Source organism: Corapipo altera, unplaced genomic scaffold, assembly GCF_003945725.1.
Source record: "Corapipo altera isolate COAL_440 unplaced genomic scaffold, ASM394572v1 0, whole genome shotgun sequence".
In the NCBI taxonomy this organism is placed as follows: Eukaryota; Metazoa; Chordata; class Aves; order Passeriformes; family Pipridae; genus Corapipo; species Corapipo altera.
In genome coordinates this window covers 83618523-83625189 of record NW_020884872.1, presented here as the reverse complement: position 1 = coordinate 83625189, position 6667 = coordinate 83618523, and the positions used below count along the sequence as shown (strand labels likewise).

Sequence of the window (6667 nt, the reverse complement as noted above, 5' to 3'; positions counted from 1 at the left end):
CCCCTCCCCTCCCCTCCCCTCCCCTTCCTTTTCCTTTCTTCTTGTAAGGAGTATGTATGGGAATAACCATATCTGGAGGGGCTGCCTGATGCCAATACCTCATTCTGTAAGAGAGACCAAAATTATTTTCTTCAAAATGTTGGCTTTGAGTTTTTCTGAAACTCGATATCATGAGGCCTTCTGAAACTAATAAATTTCCATTTATTTACAGCAATCTCATCTTGGATTGTATTTTGAATTTGATTATGTTAGAAATGACTCTCTGTAAGGACTCATCTCCATGTGACTCCTGGCCCTGCTTCCATCAAGCCTTCAGCAATCTTGTGGCTTTCCTGGGATGCTTCTACACAAACTGCTTTGACTTATCCCCATTCTGTATGGCTTTAATTCAGCCCAATGGTATTTAACACTGGTTTCACTGCAAGAATTAAATATGTCTTCTGTCATTTGTGGCTTCATCAGAATTATTTTTTCCAGTGCCAGTGAAAAAGGAAACAAGGGAGTGGTAGGAAATAAAGGGGAGGCAGTGTTTACTAACAGCTGAATGCCTTCTCAACCTTGTCTTGGCTTTTCCTCACACATTGCTTTTGTTAATATTGACTCTCCAGAAACATGTTGCTTTTTGGAAGTTGATTTGCCTGTATAGAGCAATACAGATCTTTGTCAGAATGGCTGTGAAGCTGAGAGATATCTTTTTTTTGAGATTATTGTTTCACATTCTTGTACCATATGTAATTTACTGAATGAGGATCAGGGTATGTAGAGTAGAAGGAACTGCTATAAAACCTATAGCTATTGTCAGAGTCCCACAGAACTACATGAAAAATACTCTAGACTGGATTTAGCGGCATTTTTCCCCAAGTCCTGTTAGTACTGACACTGGCCCAATCTTGGTATTTTGTTTTGTACTTTCCCACTGTTGGAGAGAGAATGAAAACTTGTCTGAAGAGTGAGTGCATGCACTGGGAAGAGGAGGGAAGGGCTATGAGGGCAGCAGGGCTGTGTCACTACAAGCTCTGTGTCACTACAAGAAAGAGCAGTCCCTGCTTTCACCACCATGACCTGAGTATCCATTTAACTGCAATACTTTACGCTACAGGGCAGGAAAGAAGAAAAGTGCTTGGATCCATATTCTCTCCCCGCCTCTTTCCAGATTCCTGGTGAACATAGCATGGCTGGCATCAAGAACTACAACTTTCACAATTGCTAACAGAAAAGTTAGTGTCTTATCTGATGGAGACATGGAGAGGCAGTGCTAATATTTAGATTTCTAATAATATTAGTAGTGCTTCAAAAGACTTGCCTTTCACCTTAACTACAAGTGACAGCAGACTAGAGGTGACTGGCAGACAGCACTGAGAACCTACTTGACATTTTCTTCTTCATTCTTAATGTTTGTCTTTCTATGGAGAAAATATTTTTAAAATAAATACGTTAGATTTGCAAAGGACCTTTTTGATACGAAAAAAACCAAGCCTCGTAGACCTGACCTGCTCGTCTCCTGTCACAGGACCGAAGTTACCCAGTGTCATCCCAGATGTTTTCTCCAACCCAATAATGAAAGGTGAACTCACCAGCAGCCACTCACTGCACAGAGCAGCAGAGAGGGATACCTGACAGCTGGGGCCCAGTTATCTGGCTCCAAAAGGGGAAGCACAGTGGGCAGAGGGCATTGCACAGAAGCTCATCAGCCGTGCTTATGACAGGGTTTGCCGGTTAAGAAATTACACTGATACCAAGGTAGTGTTCTGTGCTGCTCTGCACCCTGTGGATGTAGGGGCTCAGTGGGTGTTAAATTATGGTTTTCCTGCAGGAATTCATTGCACCGAAAACCTTCACCTTGGGATAAGACTAATAAGACCTCCATGGTGAGGTAAACACCACTGAAAATGGTCTGACTGTAGATACCCCCTGGATATGCTTGAAAGAAATGAAAAAAGGAAAGGGATGTAAGAACATTACCTTAGATATCATAGAATCATCGAATCAAAGAATCATAGAATACTAGAATGGTTTGGGTTGGAAGGGGACCTTGAAGATCATTTAATTCCAACCCCCCGGCCATGGGGCATCTTCCACTAGACCAGGTTGCCCAGAGCCCCATCCAACCAGGTCTTGTACACTAGGGATATCTACAGATCGGTAGCACTCCATTAAAAAACTGGGGATATTTACATTTCTCTGATAGTTTTAAATCAGTACTAATAGCCCAGAAAGTCAAGACTGGCAAAGCAAATGTACGTCGAAAGTAACAGTCTTGCTTTCACCCCTGCTAATGCACTGAACAGCCATCTCCTGCAGTAGCTGAAGTGATTTTCAAGGATAACCTAGGCAAGGCATTTCATGCTAATCTAATCTTCGAGTGAGGGCTATCAGACACCCCCATTTGCCAAATTCAGACTGACTAATGCTTCCCTGACCTTGGCTCCTGTTACCATATGAATCTGCACAGTACAGGATTATTGGCAGCATGACAGCGACACAGGCACTTCATCTTCAAGGCATTTTATTTAGCATTCCTGTGAAAAGTGGGGGTATTAAGATGCCTGGTTTACAGAGAGGGGAGAGGTGACAAAGGACTGTGCCCTGTGCTGGGGGCCGCTTGCTTTTGGGGCTGGAATTCCAGCTCAGGAATGTCCTAAGGCAAAACTCTCTCTGCACCTCCTTCTTGTGATCACAGAAACAACAGCCTTGTCCTTTTCTAATATTGCAATACCTTTTTTTTTTTTAACTGGAAATAATCTCATCAAGGCAGGAATCACCTTCATTTAATGTCTTCTCACAGCCTCTTCGAGCCTTTAGCCAGGAATTGTGTCAAAGCACATAGCTCGGATTAACTCCTTGTGCTCCTTTATCCTAATATAACTCAGAATTTGGATTGAGGTTTCCAGCAGGGTGGAGTGTTTTTTTTTAAATTTCTATTAGGAACTGTTCAAGACTCTAGGACACCCAGGAGATGCAACTAAAAGAAAAAATTCAAAAGGTCTAAAATGGTATTCTTAATCTGGGATTTTTCCACAATGGCTTGATATGACTGTGATCCTTTGCCTGCTTTCTGGGGCAGACGGAGACAAGAATTTGACTTTTTTTTTTTGTAAAGGTTAGTACACACTGTTTTCCTCTGCTTAAAATAGTTTTAATGTGAATTGGACAAAAGATCTCAGAGGTAGAACTTCATGTTGAAACAGATTTATTCTGTATTCTAGATAGAGAGGTGTCATCATGTTGTTGTTTTCTCTTTGGGAGGCAGAGCCAGGATCCATCCAGAGCAGCTGCCATTGCTGTGTGTCAGAGGCAGCCTCATCAAAAACTCTTCCTGAGTGGAAGCAATAGGGTTTGCTTCCAAGGCTTCCTCCCTGGGCCTCCCAGAAACGAGGCTGGCCCTGGCTTAGCTTTTTTTCTGACAAGTGAACCAGTGAGGGAAGAATAAAAGCCGAGGTGTAAACAGTCTTTTCTTTTCCTCGTATGATCCTGCAAAGCACTGAGTATTTTGACCCCGCTCTAATAAAACATTTGCTTAATGCCGTGCACAGAGCAATTCCTTAGAGTTCACTGAGTATTCACTTAAGATTATGCAGATTTGGGTCAGTACTTTGCTGAATTCAGCCAAGGATCTTGATCAGAAGCTGCGGGGAACAGCCTGTCTGTCCTAGGGAGCCCACAGGCAGCTCTTCTCAGCTGCTGTATAACCATTTATATCTCAGGCTGGGCTTGATGCATTCATGGAACTCCCTCTGGTGGATACCTTCTCGGGATTTTTTTGTTGATGCAGCAACTTTGCTGGGGCCTTTTTTCTAAGGACACATTGTTAGCGGGGAAGGAAGAGTCACGTTTTGCAAGATGGTTTTAAAACATTAGGATTAAGGGGTTAGATTTCGCTGTAAACCACTGTACTGTCACATACTGTATAAAAGTATTAACAATTAATCAGGTCCATATTTTTCTGGCTGAGTAGGCTGTCCTAGTGTGCTCCCAGTTATGACTTCTTTTCTGGAGGTTAATGTCAAATACGGATGTAAATCCCAGGGAAAGGGAGCAGTGCCCATGTCTCCTGATGCCCAGGGCAGTACCCTAATCACTAAGCTGTTTCTTGTTCTCCTCTGATTAACTCATGTTAAATTACTAGTTCGTTAGAGGAAAGGATGAAAACTGAAACCAGAGCTGCAGTAGTGGTGGATTCAGCAGGAATTGCTGTTGTGGCTTCCTCCAAACTGCGCTGATGCTGGGCAGATATAGAGGTCCTTGAAGGTGTTAGACCTGCTTTGAGGTATTCATGTAGAAGACCTCTGGTAGGAAAGAAATCCGAGTGTCTCAAGTCTGTGAGGATGGTGAGACATTGGAACTTGTATCCCATAGAAGTTGTAGATGCTCTATCCCTGGAAGTGTTCAAAGCCAGACTGGTTGGGGCTCTGAGCTACCTGGTCTAGTGGAAGGTGTTCCTGCCCATGGCAGGGGGGCTGGAACTAGATGATCTTTAAGATCTTTTCTGACCCAAACCATTCTTGGTTTCTATGAATCTATGAATTCCAGCCTATGCAGAGGGACTTCCTTGTTCCCAGACAGAAGAGCCCCAGCAGCAGGCTGATTATGCGTTGAAACAAACCTTCCTTTTTGTAAAACCAGGATGCCAGAAGTACCTAGAATTGAAGTAACCAAACCAAACAGGTCAATGATGAAGAGGAATCAGAGTTATGCATTTTCTGTCTTTATTAAGGGTTATCAATTAGAAACAGTTAGGGTGTGAGAAAAGGTCTTAGTGAAAACAAAATACAAAACACAAATATCATAGATATTTCTCCTCAAAACTTTTCTGTTGCTTTCACTATTACAGCAGCTCACTTCATTGGTCTACAGACTAAGGTGATGACATACTATTTAGACACCAGACCTAAAATTAAGCTGTATTCATTTAAGAGTGGCATTAGTCTATATTTCAGCAATTTTAAAATACAAAACAACAGCACATGAAGGAGAAAATGAAATATGTTTTTCCAGACAAACTCTGGAAAAAAATGCAAAGCTGATGATGAGGACAAAAACAGGGATGAGATCCCAAATGACGAACATAGATGGAAAGAAGGCTTATACAAATAAACATTAAGAATTTTACAATGAACAGGCAGGAGACAAAATGTAGGTAAATTTCTGTATAGCAATATTATAAGTGGAATTCTTCCTTTCAGGAGTCTCATCTTTCTTTGGCTTCTTTTTGGTACAAGATGACTTCTTAGAGAACTGAGCTGCATAGTTGCAAGTAGCAGAGTTCTAAGGACCTTCATCAGGTGTATTTAAGTGACAATTCTTCTTTAATATGGGGAGAATTGCTTTATATTTTACAAGAAAAGATGAAGAACACTGTATAAATGCCATTTGAAGCATTTTTTATATGGTTATATAGTTTGTGATTCATTTCTATAATGTTCCCTACAACACTTAGTGAACAATTACAGGAACAATAATTTCTGGCAGATAGAATTGAAACAACCCAGAAGTGGCAACAGTAATAAGGGTTGTGCACTGGGGCATGAGTAATGGGAATGTCACAGGAAATATGGAGTGGATGGGAGGAGAAATATTTAAAAAACAATATTAAGGCAGGTAAATAAGGAGAATGAATGGGCTACATTCATAGTCTTGGCTGTGATGGGGACTTAGGACCATGGAAGAGATTGAAGATACCTTTGGAAATGGCTAGAGGAGTCAAGATCTGCAGAAGAAAGATGAGGCAATGGGAACACAAGTTAGGGAGCAGTTGGGGTTACCTCTGCACCCACCTCTGAATGAATGATAATACACCGTGGGAAGGATCTTTGATCACCTACATATTTTCTTGACTTCTCTTCCAATTCTTTTCTCTACACTTTATCCCTTTTGCTATCACTAATATTGGTACACTTTATAACATTATTATCTGATTCTGCAGCTTAAGAGACAACAATCATCCTATAATTGGTTTAAGAGACAACAATCATCCTATAATTGCAAAGAAAAATATCCGGGAAAAAGTTTGGGGTGCCAGCTCTCCCAGAGCTAGCATGGAAGCCACTGGCCTGTAATATGCTAGACCTGTTCAGTGAAATGCTAGGAACTACAATTTAAATGAATGTAATATATTAAAAGAAATACTGTCACATATGACTGTAATGAATGTGATCATTTCTCTCCTGATTTAGGTCTGAAGATTTTCTAGATGGCTTAATTCTGAAACAAATTACCTAAACGGCTATCAAATACACTACTGTTTTATTATATGGTTGATTTGCCAAGGGCAGTCTTTCACCTGATAGAAATCAGCTCTTCAGCTAGTTTACTTGTGACACAAATACACAGAGATACTAAAATACATATTTAAGAGGAAAAACATTGTATACAGCTTCGAATTGGCAAAATAAACATATCAGTTTTAAGCACAAGTACTGCTGATCCATTGCAGGGAAATTTGGCTAAGAATAATGGATTTTATATGCTCAGTGACATCCAGGTCTTCATATAGAGCTGAACTGCTTTTTGTTGGCCCTCTCCCAGAATAGAAGTGGTCCTGGATCTTGTATTTCTTCTTTGTAGTTGGATTAGGAGCACTAGATGCCCAAGGGACACAGATGAGATCCAAAACCTACCTAGCATGAACTGCTGGCAACACAGCTCTTCAAAATAATGTAAGTTGGCT

General features: G+C 41.0%; 1 long non-coding RNA gene across 1 annotated transcript in view; it reads left to right on the top strand.

Moving 5' to 3' along the window:
* Positions 1-446, top strand: part of LOC113952920 — a 5282-nt gene extending 4836 nt beyond the window's left edge. Inside the window, exon 3 of the long non-coding RNA XR_003529702.1 lies at positions 212-446. This is a non-coding gene — a long non-coding RNA (uncharacterized LOC113952920). The remainder of the gene's footprint in view (positions 1-211) is intronic.
* The last annotated feature ends 6221 nt before the right edge of the window (positions 447-6667 follow it).